This window comes from Strigops habroptila, chromosome Z (assembly GCF_004027225.2).
Source record: "Strigops habroptila isolate Jane chromosome Z, bStrHab1.2.pri, whole genome shotgun sequence".
NCBI classification, from domain to species: Eukaryota; Metazoa; Chordata; class Aves; order Psittaciformes; family Psittacidae; genus Strigops; species Strigops habroptila.
Window position 1 is genome coordinate 19,631,434 of NC_044302.2, and position 15,986 is coordinate 19,647,419.

Below are 15,986 nucleotides of genomic sequence, written 5' to 3' on the forward strand. Positions count from 1 at the left end.
CCTAAGCAGTGCAAGATTGTGTTGTTCCTCTCCTGCACTTGGCCTTGCTAGAAAAAAAATTTCAGTGATCAATGTTCACCTTTCTAAAAACACGTAGGTCTCAAAATCCATCAAAACCAGAGGGAAGAACAAAAGCTAAAGGGCATCTTAAAAAAATCAAGGAGCATAGGATTGGTGTCAAATGAAATGCTACTCTTACCATCTCTGAGGTCAAAGTTGCAGTGTTTGTGCTGATCATTCCTGTATTCCACATTGCATTATGCTGATCTAATTTGCCCTGTACTGGGGAGCTCCTAACCAAGGCAGCAGCCTCTGTCAGTGGAGCTTGGATGACTGTGTTTTAAATGGCCAGCTTTCTTGCCCAAGACGGATGAGCTGATTATAGGATTGGAAAGGGAAGTGGTTTTTCACAACTGATGTTTAGGAAATATCCTACATTCTGCCCCGGAGGGATGTCAAAGCAGAGGATTTCAAGAGCAGAGGTGGGGGCTTACTCAGCAAGTCCTCAGTGTGCAGTGCTAATCCAAGTTGTCATTTTGTATCCAGGGAGGCAAATATGAATTATTGTTCCAAAACAATCAACTGTGAGAGTCAGCAGATACCAGCTTTGTTACATGCGGAATTCACCCATGCATTATAACCTTGACCTACAGCATGTGATAGAACCAGGAAAAAAGTCTCCTTCTGGACTTTTGGATGTGTGCATCATGTTCCGCCTGTGGAGATGCTAAATGCTTTCCCCACTGTTTGCATTGCTGCATGTGAGGGCCAGTTGGGAGGTTACCTTGGTGAGTTACCTGGCTGTTTAAAATTGGAGGCCACTCTACTTCATTTCTTTGTCCCCTGCAAGTCCTTTGGTGTCCTCTCCATGCTGCCCACTGGGAATCTTCTGCAGCCACGGTGACCAGAGCAGGTCAGTCTAGGAAGCCTCAAGCAACTTCCCTGCTCTGCTCAATTCACATGGAACAGTTTGGGTTTTTTAATCAGACCTTTGGCTGCTACTAAGTTCCAGCATCGGGTGAAGTTCCCGATGACTGGAAGAAGGGCAATATAACCCCCATTTTCAAGAAGGGGAAGGTGGAAGACCCGGGGAACTACAGACCAGTCAGTCTCACCTCTGTGCCTGGCAAAATCTTGGAACAGTTTCTCCTGGAAAATATGCTAAGGCACATGAAAAACAACGAGGTGGTTGGTGACAGCCAACATGGCTTCACTAAGGGGAAATCCTGCCTGACCAATTTGGTGGCCTTCTATGATGGAGCCACGGAACTGATGGACAGGGGCAGAGCAGTTGATGTCATCTACCTGGACTTGTGCAAAGCGTTCGACACTGTCCCGCACGACATCCTTGTCTCTAAATTGGAGAGACATCAATTTGATAAATGGACCACTCGGTGGATAAAAAACTGGCTGGATGGCCGCACGCAAAGAGTGGTGGTAAATGGCTCGATGTCCAGTTGGAAACCTGTAACGAGTGGTGTCCCTCAGGGATCGGTGTTGGGACCGGTCCTATTCAACATCTTTGTCAGCGACAGGGACAGTGGGATTGAGTGCGCCCTCAGCAAGTTTGCCGACGACACCAAGCTGTGCGGTTCGGTTGATACGCTGGAGGGAAGGGATGCCATCCAGAGGGACCTTGACACACTTGTGAGGTGGGCCAATGCCAACCTTATGAAGTTTAACCAAGCCAAGTGTAAGGTCCTATACCTGGGTAGGGGCAATCCCAGGCACTGCTACAAGTTGGGCAGAGAAGAGATTCAGAGCAGCCCTGCAGAAAAGGACTTGGGGGTGTTGGTTGATGAGAAGCTTAATATGAGCCGGCAGTGTGTGCTTGCAGCCCAGAAAGCCAACCGTATCCTGGGCTGCATCAAAAGAAGTGTGACCAGCGGGCCAAAGGAGGTGATCCTGCCCTTCTACTCTGCTCTTGTGAGACCTCACCTGGAGTACTGCGTACAGTTCTGGTGTCCTCAACATAAAAAGGACATGGAGCTGTTGGAGCAAGTCCAGAGGAGGGCCATGAGGATGATAAGAGGGCTAGAGCACCTCCCATATGAAGACAGGCTGAGAGAGTTGGGGCTGTTCAGCCTGGAGAAGAGAAGGCTGCATGGTGACCTCATAGCAGCCTTCCAGTATCTGAAGGGGGTCTACAAGGATGCTGGGGAGGGACTCTTCCTTAGGGACTGTAGTGGTAGGACAAGGGGTGATGGGTTCAAACTTAAACAGGGAAAGTTTAGACTAGATATAAGGAAGAAGTTCTTTACAGTGAGGGTGGTGAAGCACTGGAATGGGTTGCCCAGGGAGGTTGTGGATGCTCCATCCCTGGCGGTGTTCAAGGCCAGGTTGGACAGAGCCTTGGACCACATGGTTTAGGGCAAGGTGTCCCTGCCCATGGCAGGGGGGTTGGAACTAGATGATCTTAAGGTCCTTTCCAACCCTTACGATTCTATGATTCTATTCTATGATTCTACTAAGAGGTGATGTTCATCACTCCTCAACAAGGGCTCCATGTCAGGCACCAATTTTCTGTCCTTCAGGGCTCCTCAGCCTCCTTTGGTTTCCTCCCTGAACTGATCAGCCCCCAGTTTGTGTTTTTGCAGAACAAGTTCCTGAGACCTGCTGGTGCTTGCCAGGAGCAGTGGGAAAATTATGAACCCATAGCAGAAACAATGATTTGAAGTTTACCAACAAGACAAAAAAAAAAAAAGAAAAAAGAAAAAAGAAAGACTTGTAGTTTTTTACTTTTATTGTGCTGGTGAGTCCTTGTAGTCAAGGCTGATATGTTTTAAATAAACACATTTGTGGGTGCGGCAGAACTGTCTGTGCAAGCCTAAACTCAGGTACCTTTGGTTATGCAATTAATGTACAAACTTACTGCTTCTACTTTTTGCTTTGGTGAAAGACTTCTGAGATGTCAGAGCATGTTCATTATGAGCTTTTGCTTCCTAAGGGAAGGGTACCTTCTTCTTCAAAAGTCACATTTTTCATATATCATCAGGATTGAAATTTTTTCTGTAAAATAGTCTTGGGAACTCCTTTGGTAGTTCAGCATTCACTTTCTTTGGCCACACTTCTGTCTTTGAGCACACGACTAAATCCAGCTACACCTTCACAGAATCCCAGACTGGTTTGGGTTGGAAAGGACTTTAAGGCTCATCCAGTTCCAACCCCCTGCCATGGGCAGGGACACCTTCCACCAGACCAGGTTGCTCCAAGCCCTGTCCAAGCTGGGCTTGAACTCTGCCATGGGTGGGGCAGCCACGACTTCTCTGGGCAACCTGTGCCAGTGCCTCAGCACCCTCACAGGGAAGAACTTCTTCCTAATGTCTAATCTAAATCTCCTCTCTGTCAGATTAAAGCCATTCCTGCTTGTCCTGTCAATGACCACTATGTAAAAGGTCTACAGAGCATTATGATATATCACAAATCTGAAGATTGCGAAGTCTTAGCTTTATAAGGACCCTTAGAGAGCTGTCAGACTGTTGCAGACTGTGGTGGCTTGAATTAACCTGCTTTATTTGTGAAATACAGATACCTGTGGGCAGGCCAGCAGCCAGCGCACCACTGCTAACTGACAGCTCCTGAGGTTGGGCTAAACTGCTTGTAGTTGGGGAGCACTTGCAGGGATGGCTTCTAGCAGAAGGGATTTCAAGCTGGAACCGAGCCTGGAGACTCCAGGGAAAAACATCTGAATTCCAGGGCTCTGAAGCAAGCTGTGAGGGTGGAAGCAAGCTCATGACTAGAGAGTGTCTAAGGGGGGAGTAAGAAAATGGAGTGCAAATTTAATTGCTGTTGTTGGCTGGATCCTGCCTTCTGCCAGAGCCTGGAAAGCTGCATGGATCTGCTGTCCAAGAAGAGTTTTCTTTGCTGTCGCCAGGGACCAAGCCCTGCAGGCCAGGACAAAACCTGGATCCTCTGCTGTGCAGCTTGGAGACAGAGATATTCTGCTCTGGTGAGGGAAGGAAAAAATCTCACGGTATTTCTGCCTTTGGCAGCATGACTGTGCCCTTCTGCTCTGTGCGGGCACCCATATTACAAAGCTTGGCTCAGAGAAGCAGGACCTATTAATGTATTGATTTACAGGAGCCTGCCCGAGGAGAGGCAGAGGAAGCAGCTCCCATGAACTTTCTGCGAAGGAAGCAGCATGGATTTTGTTTTCCAGCCCAATTTTTGCTGGTTGCATTAATTTCTTGGAAGCACTGTTGACAGTTCAGCTTGATTTTACAGCTACGCTGCAGCAAGCTGGAATCGAGGGAAAGGAGGGGAATCCTGAGCCAGGCAGCACACATGCACAGGGAGCATGGTCCTGCTCCATAACTGGCACCACCACCAGCTGGGAAACCTGGTTTGGGAGGTGAAAGCACTATTTATTTAAGATATTTACCCCACAGGTGAATTTCCACATCTTGGTCTCACTGTAAGTGAAGGGGCTGGTGAAATAACTGCAGGAACCACCTTTAGCAGCTGGGACACAGCTGCAAATTGCTGTGGTCCCCAGGCCAAGCTGGGGTGTTTGATTACAGCCTAGCTATCTCCAGGGGTAAACAGAGCTGGTCTGGCTGAAGCGTTAGATCAGGGCCAGGGCAGAGAGGGTTTGCTTGGTGAAATAGCGGCCAACTGCAAGCTGGGAATGAGAAGGAGGTTCAGCAGAGGTTGTGAGCGTGTAAGGTTACTGCTGATGACAAAGTGTGGATTTGGGGATATTACATTGGGTAAGTCTCCAACTTTAAGTTGTGCCTTTATAGCCCACTGAACCTTTTGCCAGAGAGGCAAACTTGAACCAGAGGACATGCAAAGGGCAGGATGAAATAATTCCTTTAACGGCAAAGAAATAGAAAATGAGGAGAGCTGTGCTTTTTTATGAGACCACAGACACAGTTGCAGGCCTAAAACATTCATTCCTTTTGAGAGCCGGCCCAGCAGAGCAAACCTCATTTGCAGCTTGGCATTAATAGCAAAGCTATCCAGTATTACGGTAACTCTGAGTCAGCAGAGGTCTTGGAGGCATAGATAGCTTTCAGAGCTAATAAAGTGGCCAATAGATCTTTCAACTGAAAAGGCCAGGTAATTTGTATGTCAGAAAAAAATTCCTTGGTGTTTTTCTGGGGTAATAAATGGACTTTTCAGTTTCAACATTAAGGTCTAACAAAACCCAGCAAATGGCAAAGTGGTGGGATGCCTAATGTGGATGCCTAATGTGGCTGCAGTGCCAGGAGCACTGTAGGCTGTGCCAGATTCAGCCTGCCCTCGCAAGGCAGCCTGCTTGGGGACCACAGGGGACACAGAGGCTGCATGGCCTTGTCCAGAAGGAAACGGATACATGCGATGGGCATCATGACATGGTTTATCTTCCCAAGCTGCAATGGCTGCTGCAAAAAAGGTGAATGAACAATGAATCAAATTACACAAAGTTAACTTGGCAGTCGTTTCTAAGCAAATTTGAACTAATGGGAAGTTTATGCCATGTAAATCCTTTGTACTATGCAGCTGAGTTTTCTTTTTCTTCTCCTTTTTTTCAATCTGGTAGCTGGGATGCCAGTGCTGGATTTACTGTTTTATCCAAAAGCAGCCTGGGAAAAGAAGCAGCAGCAGCAGATGCTGGCACGTCGTGGCTCAGGGCTAGAAGGATTTCACAGCCCGTGCTTTGCGGGTGGGATGTTCTGTGGCCTCACTCCCACAAGGGTGGTAGTGGCAGCGGCAGCGCTGCCCAGGCACGGGCGGGTGTCTGCATGGGTCTGGGAGCTATGTGGATGGGAGAGGTTCAGCAGGGTCTGACCCTGCATCTGGAGAATGCAAGGAAAGTGAAACTGGATATACAGGGTATCCACTCCCCACCAGTTTTCCTGCAGCTTGTTGGGAAGGACCATGTCAGCATGGCCCATTCTGGATGCTGCAGTGGGAACATCAGTTCCAAGCTCAAGATGATGTTGCAATTGAAGTTTTCCTTGAGCCCTTTCCAGTACCTGCTTGCCAAACTCCCTTTCACAGGGGTTGCCGGAGCAGCTTTCCTGTAAATGTTGCTCTTGTCATGGCAGCTGCTCATGAAATTAAGGCAATTAATGAGCAATAAGATACATGAGCAGTGAGAGGGAAGAGTGGCAGTTCATATGAAAGAATTACAGGTGATTGATACAGCCTGAAGTACCTGAAGTAACCTATTTGCAAAAACATATCTCATCCCCTGCTTCCATGAAGTTTAAGCAAAAGAGATTTCTCAGGAGCATTAATAACTGGAAGTATTAATTAATAACTAAGATGGCTAAAGGCAGCATGTTAAAACAGGCAGCACACAACCTCTGTGAGATACTGATCTCATCAAATGTGTAATAGTAAGAAGGTTTTCTCCTCTCAAAACAAAACAAAAACTTTAAAATCCTCCCTCTGTTTTACTTTGAGGTGGAAGTAAGACCTTTGGAAATTTTTCATTAGGAACAGACACAAACCAGTGCTTGATTGGGGATTTTTAGTGGAGCCTCAGACACAGTACTCCAACATTGCGGTTAGTGCTGTAACCTCTGGGATTTTAGGGTGATTACTGGTTCGTTCCCTTTTTGGCTAGCACTTCCACCTTAAGGCTGAGAGACAGCTCTAGATTTGTGTTTCACCAGAACCGATTTCTTCCCCTGCATTTTTCTGATTTTGGTAAACTGGTGTTTGTAAGAAGCAGAAAAAGGTTCCCAGGCAATGCTGTGGAGGTACCTGTGCAGCAACCACTTGTACCATTTTATATTTAAGATGACTGTCATCCTGAAGCTAATATAAGTTCACATTCCTGAAAATATAAATATTTATATAAACATTTTTCAGGAAGTGGAGAAGCAGGTGTCTGAGAAAAATATAAAGTTATATAAACCAGTGCTATCTCTGTGATGTAACACTCCAAATACCTCATCCACTGAGTAATCTGGATATGACATAACAGGGGAGCTGGCCAAGAGCCGGCCAAGTGAAATGTTCTCACCCCGAAACAAAGGAAAGCAAGTCAAACGGAGGTGGAATTGCCAGTTCCCAGGCTGCCTGTGTCCCCTGTGACCTTCCTCGTGTTCTGTTACATCTATTTGCAGAAAATTTTATGTTTTTTCCCCCCTTCCTGTGAACGATGTAATGGATACCCTTCCATCCATGTGCCAGGAAATGGCTTGCTGTAGAGGAAACGATGTGGCTCCACTGGATCAGATCCGTATTTGCAAGCGGAGCGTGTGTTGCTTTCCCAGCTTTAGGTGAAGAAAATTACAGGGCTTTGAAAGCAATCCCACAGCTGAAAAAATAAAGTCTTACTCTGGTTGAATATCATTAAGGATGGATGAACCGCCTTTCCCCCTTTCCTCGCATGAGCAGTCCCAATAGCTTTTGAACACTGCACTGATAAAGGAGGCAGAAATGCACAGGATAAAAGTGTTTATTCTGTTAGGGTCCAAATGCCTGAGCCCCAGATTCTCACTCTGAGGCTATAAAGTCCCAATGGCTCCTGCTTGGTGGAAGAACTAATACTAAACATTTTTCATACGGAAACACAATTTCCATGTTCTTTTGATTCCCTAATACTCAGATTTGTCAGGGTGATGCTTCATGAATTATTTAGTACTTTGAAGTTTATATTGCATGGAAAAAGCTCAGCAAGCAGGATGTTCCATTTGATCACACCTTGAAACTGCCACCTGCATGTGTTGGGTTTTTTCTTTTCTGACAAGAAAAGAACCCCTTCAATGCAGGGCACCGGCGAGCATCCTCATGCTGATTTAGGAAGTACAGTATTGTATTTATTGCAGCCTGCTTGCCCTGGGTGGAACTGCCAAGCCCTGCTCACTGGCCAGATTACCTCCTAGCATGACTGCAATGACTGGTGCTTATATTCCAGTAAATATTAAAAGAAATCACTGTTTATTTGCTGAAGGAACGGCCCGAGATAGAGCCTCCTGGCAGTATCTAATCTGGCTGTCAGAGCTGGAGGGTACTGCCCATACTTCTAGATGTTTTGTGGCTGATACTGGGCCAGGATGTTACCCAAATGTATTGTATCATGAGGATTGTTTTTTTGAGGTTGGCATGTGAACCATCACCAGAGATCAAGCACAGGCAGCAAGTTGTTCAGGTGGAGGATGAATACATGATGGTGTTATGTTGTCATAACTCCATCCCCAAAAGTCATTGAGAAAATGGCAGGTGGACTCACAAACATATTAGCCAAAGCTGTTGTATTTTGCCTTAAAAATGGAGCATCCAGCACTTTTCTGCAGTGTGCCGGGGCAGGTGAGCATTGGTGTTTGTGGCGGTCGGAGTGGGAGGCAGATTTGCTGTCAGGGATGTTGTGATTGACAGCACAGAGCTTTCCAGCACAGCAGAATATGAGTAAGATCCATAAGCTGGGTAAGTGGATGGGTTAGTAAGCCAGCACCACCCATTTTCCAAATCCCAGATGGCTTCCTGGAGGGACTTTTTCCCAGCTGGTTCAGGACCATGATGCGCTGCAAGTTGTAATTCCAACCAAATGCTTCCGGCACCTATCGATTATTTGTCTACCTGATCCCTGAATTTCCTAGCAACAAGATTAGTCCCAGCAATACACAGTTGGTGCAGCCATGCCAGCCCAGGGGGCCCTGCAGGCACTGAGGATCTTCTTACCAGGTTTTGTGCCCTCTCCTGGTCCTGCTCCATCTCTCCTCAAACCAACAGCCCCTGTGTCCCCTAGCTTGCTGGCACTTCGGGACTGAACCATGCCTGCTCCTCTCAGGAGTGGTTGTGGGAGGCTCACGTCTCCCTGCTGCACTCAAAGTCTGTATGTAATTTATGTTTGTAATGGGCCATTAAGGTGTGTAATGCTATAAAATAAACAACTCTGGAGTTTTGGTTTTGGTTTTATTTTGGGGTTTGGTTGTTTTTTTGGTTTTGGTTTTGGTTTTGTTTTTTTTTGTTTTTTTTTTTTTTGTGGTGCGAGAAATACTTCACAGCCCTAGAGAACATTTAGTGACACAGAAGCGTTGCACTGAGAGTCTGTCTGCTGGAGGTAGAACAGTTCTCAAATCTATAATGGGCTCCTGGAGGCACTTGCTATAATCCTGGAGGCAGAAGTGAAGCAATAAATCTATGGTTCCAGGAGTGCACCCTTGGAAACACTACTGCGAGGCACCAGATTTATTCTGGAGACAGAAGGTGAGGTGCATTGCGGGGATCCCTATAAAATTGTCCAGAAACAAAGGAAACCCAATCAAGAATCTGAAAGAACTCCAGGATGCAACCCACAAGCATTGTTTTCTCTGCCAGGAAGAAAACCAGAGATTCAGGTAGTTTATCTCACTGCAATTCAAGATTTCTGTATTTCTGCAGTCATGGACACAAGCTTTTTCCGCTATTTAATATAGCCACTCTGAACAAATTTAATATAGCCACTCTTGACAAATCTGAAGTGACACCTGAAGAAAACTGCTGGTAGATCTGTCAGCTGGGAACCTTGCAACCAGGTACCCAACATCCCACCCAGTGTTAATGCTTCCTGGAGGTCCAGCATGAAAAATGGGCTTCTACCATGTGAGAGTTGGTGCTAGGAACCCAAGAAAGAAACCTCTCCTTTTAAGACAGAGCTTGCTGCAGCGAATTTAGACAATCTGGGTATATAGCTCGGTTTCATTTAATACTCTATTTCTGCCATTTTCATGGGAAAACACATGTGGTAAGTAATTATTTCCTACTGAAATACATGGACCATCAGGTACAGTTAGAAACTGGGAATGAATACATCATTGGAAATACATTACAATAGGTCTTTTACCACTTTTATGGTTTGCTTTGGATCTTTTTTCCCTGATCTTCCAGAAGTTGCAAAGTTGGAGTTACCTGGAGTTTAATTGCCACCCTCAGTCTTGCTAGCTGAAATCACTAAGTAGCAGACAGAGGAAGGATAGAGCCCTCCAGATACCTACTGCTTGTGCTGGAAGACGGGTGCTTGAGAGCCCCCAAAAGATGCTGTTCTCTGCTGGGCTGAGTGCTCTGCATACTGGCCTGGCAGTCAGGGCTATGCCAGTGATGCTCAGGGTGTTTGCATAGGAACGACATGGAGATCATCTCCCTCATGAAATTTTGGGCATTGTATGGTGTAATGATGTGGGTATGGACTGCACAGACATGTTTTCAAGCAGGTGATGAGCTGTCTTGCCAATCCCAAAGCAATCATCTGGACTTGCATGGGGTGGTGAAGCTGTCAGGACAAGTTTTGCTGGGAAACAGTTTTGGGTTTCTGAAGGTGTGATTCAAACCCCAATGAAGGGGAGAAAACCTCTAGGCTGTGTGTGGCTCGGAATGCAATTGATGGTGGGAAGGTCAGGGCTGGGGCCTTTCATTCATGATCAGGAGGTGGTGGGTGGGATAGGGAGACAGGAGTACCAGGGGGTGCCAGGGTGTCACACAGGGGCTTTGTGCAAGCAGGGAGGTAGCAAGCTAGTTAAAACAGTGATTTTTCAGGAGGGCCCAAAGTTATTCGTAAACTTGCACCAACTTTGGGAATAGCCATGGGGATTTTTAAACTGCCAAGGAGAGAGGGAAAGACAACTCGAAGAATGTTGGTGCATGTAATTAAAGCCCCTCTAAATCAATATTTTATTTAGGAAGCACAAGCATGTTATGCTGCAAGGTCCGGTTTGAAAACAGGTTTTCCACCCTCCCCGAGGTGTCCATGTGTCCGTCCCGCAGCAGCACAGCTCCCTCTCCCGACTGCAAAGCCCACCAGCACTGAGACGAAGCTCGCAGAGATCCAGGTTCACTATTACAGGGCAAAGGTCCTTTAAAGCACGGGGAGATGATCCCTACCTATGCGGATGGGCTAGGTTAAGACATCCCAAATCCATCATTATTTCAGGCTCTCTGTTTAGCTGCGTGGCCCAATGGGCCCTTTCCTATCTCCAACCATCTTCTTCAAGTCTCATTTAAAAAATATCTGTTTTACAGAGTGCCACTGCCTAAGGAGGGGTGGTGAGCAGCGGCATCTGTTGGCAGCACCTCGGTGCAATGAGCTTCTGACCTTGACTACCCCCCCTGCTGCCATCCCATATCCTGGGGCTCTGCAGGGACGTCAGCAGTACAGGTACTATGCAAACACGCTCTGTGCCTAAACATATACACACCCATGTGTCAATCTGAGTGCTCTGACCGTTTAGCCCCATCAGATGGTTTGGACGTCTTGACTGTCCATCTTCCTCAACAGTGGATAGCTTAGATTATCCTCAGAAAAACGGTATTTCTACTTGCACAAGGGCTTGACAAACCCTGTTTGTGTTACCGAAGCAGCTTTAAAGCACCAGCTTGGCTACTGGTAGCTTGGATGGAAGTACGTCCTTTGAAACCAAGATTAATTTATTGTGCTGCAAACTATGTGGTCAGCTCCATGCCAGAGCAGAATTCCATTAGGATGCTGGATCTGTGCCGGACTTTGAGAAGCTCTCAGAACAGATGGAGGAATAGGAAGGAGGGCGCTGTGGGTAGGTGAAGACACGAATCTCACATTCTCACCAGCCATACTGTGTTACCTGCATTACCCCATGAGCTGTGTGGGATGTGTCAAAGTCTGGCTTGGGAAACATCTCAAAGCTGCCCAAACTGGACTTGTCAGAGGAGCTGTGTTTCAGGGAAGGGGGCATGGGCTCTTGGGGAGCTCCAGCTTGTGAGATGAAGCCCCAGATGTCACAGACAGCTGAAATGCATGTCAGAGCCCCGCAGCGACCCTCCTACCCGGACCCCACTCTCTGGAGTGGTGCTGGTGCTGGGCTCATGGGGGACTTTTCATTGCTGCAAGGAGATAAACCATCAGAAAACAGCATTTTGCTGTACCCCAGTCTCTCCTTGCAGCCTCAGCATCAGGCACTAGATGTCCTTGCATGCCGTGCAGCTGTTGCGCAGCCCTGCCGGTGCTGCATAGGCTGCAGGCAGATTTCCACGAGGATGATGACCACGAGATGGAGGTGGCCCTTTTCCAGCTCTGGCCTTTGGGGATGGAAGGGATTTCATGGGGAAATACACTTTCTGTTCTGCTCATCTTCACACTTCCCTGTGCATGCTGGGTCAAGGAGCTGCCTCACTCGGGGGTCATGAGATCCCCCATGAGATTCCAGCAAGCTCTCCTCTGTGCATATCTCAGCACCAGCAGCTCGAAGTCACTTAGTGGTGATCCCTTTGAATTATTTCAAGAGCAGCCTTTTGTGGTGGGAAACTGATAGCTGCCTTGTGGGCATGTTGGTGTCTTAGTGACACCCATTAAATTACATGAGTTTGATTCCAAAGTGGCAAACGTAGGAGTGTTTTAAAATTGCTTCATAGCCAGGAAACCAAGTAACATGCTCATAGAATGATTTTTCTGTGTGCCCAGCGGTGAGCAGGACTGAGGAAATGGAAGATGTTACTCAGCCAAACTCTTGGTGAATAATTACTGGAGCAGTGTAGGATATAAATACTTTCCCCACTTCTGTCACTTTCAGGACAGCAAATAAGGACAAATAAAATGCTGTAGGGAAAAACGAATGTGCCTGGTGCTTGAGCAGTAGGGAGCAGCCTGGAGTAAGCTACTAAACTGATGGCCTATACATGAAACACAGGTTCATTCCTGGGAGTTGCAGGGCTTTGGGGAGCCCCTGACAGACCTCTCCTCCTTGCTGCCACGTCATGTGCTTACCCTGAACCTCATTTACCACTTGTGCTTGTGGCAGTGATCCCTCGCCCCTGGGGACCTCATATAGGAGCACGGCTGCCTGCAGAGGTAAATACACCAGCAAACCTTGGAGCTATGTGGAACTTTTGGTCCTGGGTGTCCCCAGAGTGGCCGAGGGCAAATTACAGCCACCCGGCAGCTGCTCAAGCAGCCCCTGAGTGTCAGCACAGCATGCCAGGCTCCTCTTGTGTTTCCACATCCAACTCTTCCTCCGGCCACCCTCAGAGCAGGTTGTGGCGTGTTTGCACCCTTGGGCTCCAGCATAGTAATGGGGCTTTGTGAAGCAAGTCTGGCTTGTAGGTTCAGCCTACAGGCACAAGTTTTGTGCCAAAATCCCTCCTGTCCTGCAATTCAAGCATTGCTTTGAGGACAGAGAGCAATGCCACAGCCAAATGGATACTCAGGCAAGTTTTATGCCCTTCTGAATAACCTCCATATGTTCACAGCTTTAGCCACAGGCTGAATATGTTAAGAATAAGAAAGGTTTGTATTTTATTTCTCTAAACCAAGTATCCCTTTGGGCAGCTTTCAGCCAGTGTCCTGGCCGTGCCCTGAGGCTCTGTCCAGGCTCTTGCCAGAGGAGTTTTGCCATCGTGCCTGTATGGCGTACCCCAGAGGGAGTCCCTCTTACATTGAAAGCTGTCAGATTTTACCCTTTGAGCAGTAATTAATGGTATTTATTGTGGTAATAAATTGGGGAAATCTTCTTTCCAGCCACAAATGTGGCCAGAGGTGGTATCTGCTGGGCAAAGGAGGAAATTACTTTAGAAATTAATTACAAAGGGCATGAGCAATGGGAAAAGGCCAGTCCCTTCCTTCCCACTTTTGTTATGAAGAAGCTTGATAGTTCCAATTTCAATATATTTGCAGACACATTTTGTTCATTAAAATGGTGTAAATTAACACTTCAATGATGCAATTGCAGAGGTCAATTAGCAAGACAGTAATTTATTTAGGTGCAGTAACTCAAATGATTTTTTTAATTGGTGGTCATGCCCACACAGGGAGGCTCATAAATCTGAAAGTCTACAATTACCCATTTTGGGGCTTTTTATACTGTTATATATGAACCCACATGAGGTGTACCAGGCACGTGATACAAAGGGTAATTTTGAAAGTTCATCGGAAATGGAATAGCTTATTGCAAAGGTTCTTAATAGTTCTGACCTAAATTCTGACCTAAATTGCATGTTGAAGGGGAAAGTATTTTGGTCTGCTGTACATGAATGCCATTATAAGTAATAAACACACAAGAAAAAATGTTACAGTATCTCTTCCCTACAACTACACAATCACAAGTTCTATCAAGTCAGTAGACTGTAAGTTTAAGCGAGGGCGGGTGGGATTTGGTGTTAAATTCTCATTTTCTCAATTGCCCAAACAACATAGCTGGGTCATGCTCCTTTTAATACCCAAACAAGCAAAACCATCAAAACAAAATCACCCTCTGCATTTATTTAGCAGCCAGCAGAAGGATTTTACCTGCTGTTTCCCTGCATCCCTGCATCTCAGAATAACAACACTGCAGTATTCTTTGGTTGGTAAGGCTTCCACTAAGCAGTGGCAGCTTCCCTAGGGATGAAAGGCCATGTCTGGAGCTGGGAACTGGTGTCCACAGGATGCCCAGAGCCATGGGCCAGGAGCTGTGCTGCTGCTGAGAGCTTGGGAGAAGCTCCACAGCTCCAAGGGCCCTCTCTGGGATGAGCCTCTGTATGTCTTGGAAGGTGAGTCTCCTATGATTTGGAGCTTTTTTGTCATTATTTATTTGTTGTTTTTTTTTTTCTTATGGTGGTAATTCCTCATACTGCTCTGGAGAATCATCTCGGAGCTCTGGGGACATTGGGGCATCTGAGGACTATGATCTAATGCTGCAGGAGTTTTATCTGATGGTGAAGTTAGTTCATTTTACAATGTTTCCTAGCTACCGGTGGGTTGCCTGTAGGATTGTAACCTGAACTCTTACCCTGTGCCTGTTCTCTATTTGCAGCAACTGGGTGTATTTAGGTGGGCTGAGTGATTCCCCAGAAAACCCCTTTTTTGTTGCCTGCTTTCACATAGAGCAATCCCACCCTAGGGATTCCTTCATGGCTGCAGCGCTGGTCCTGGAGCAAGAGGGGATGTTTAGTGCAAGCAGAAGTTCTTTAAAAGACAGGTTCTGCAAGTCCAGTTGGAAGAGGCTCTGGAGGGTAAAGTCAAAGTCTACATTTTGCCTTAAGGCAAGAACCAGTGCAGCACTGCAAGATCAATGTGACACAAAAACGGGGCATTTGAAGCATCATCCTTGCTTTAGCTCCTGCCCTGATTGCAGGGCCTGGACCAGAAAACCAGGATCTCAGTGACTGGGGTGGACTCAATGCTTTGTTAGTGTGGGGAGCTGTCCTCCCCAAACCATGAGCTCTGCATCTTCAACTTCCAGAGCGGAGGGGGTTGTATTTTAAGAGTCAATATACATTGTTCATGTATGTGGTCTCCTTGGGTCTTCGTCAGTTCAGATTGGTGCATGATCTTGATGTTGTTGGCAGTGTGGCATTTTCCAAGCTTGGGGTGTAAAGCTGTTATAAAATCACCTGGTAATTGCATGTTGCATTATAATAAACATAAATTAGTACAGAGACTAAAGTAGCATTTCAGCCTCCGGGCTGTGCAGGTGAGGTTGCTCTGCCTAATTCCCATCTCTGTAACGGGGTTGCCGTTTCCTCCTGCCATCAAACTGTTGGATTAACCTCAATCCCTTAGTCATTAGTAAATATTAGTAAGTTGTGTGTGACATTTTGCGCTGAGTGAGGCTGCAGGTCCTGCCTGTTGGAAAGTTTTAATTAACTAAAGCTCCCTGTGGTGCACAGAGGAGCAGGGGGGAGAAGGCAGAATTCAAAGGGGAGATGAAAGCACTGCCTCACTGGGGTGCATGCAGGACTTCTGCTCTGCCTCAGACCTTTCTTTCGGAGAAGCCCTTAGGTTCTTCAGGTGGCCTCTCATCTGAAATTACAGCACATGGTTGAGCTCCTGCTCCAATAGCCTTTCCAGAAGCTGCTGGAAAATAACTGGGTATAGCACCTGGGTAAGCCCCCCTACAAAAGCTTGTAAAGCAAATCTCATCAATGATAGGGGTAAACCAATGCTTTGTGCTAAGCGCCACATACACCAGAGAGGAAAAACTTTTGGGCCAGGATCAGACATGAAACTGGAATGGCAATAGCCTTTTCTTGAGATCTTTGTGTTTCTGAACTTGGAGCTGCGATGAGGGAGAATACATCTCTCCCAACCTTCAACAACCTTCCCTTCAATAACTGAATCATTC

At 46.7% G+C, this 15,986-nt stretch overlaps 1 protein-coding gene across 4 annotated transcripts in view; it reads left to right on the plus strand.

The window, feature by feature from the left end:
* The window catches only part of NECAB2 (N-terminal EF-hand calcium binding protein 2), a 108,787-nt gene that overhangs the window by 10,246 nt on the left and 82,555 nt on the right, over positions 1-15,986 (plus strand). The window lies entirely within an intron of this gene.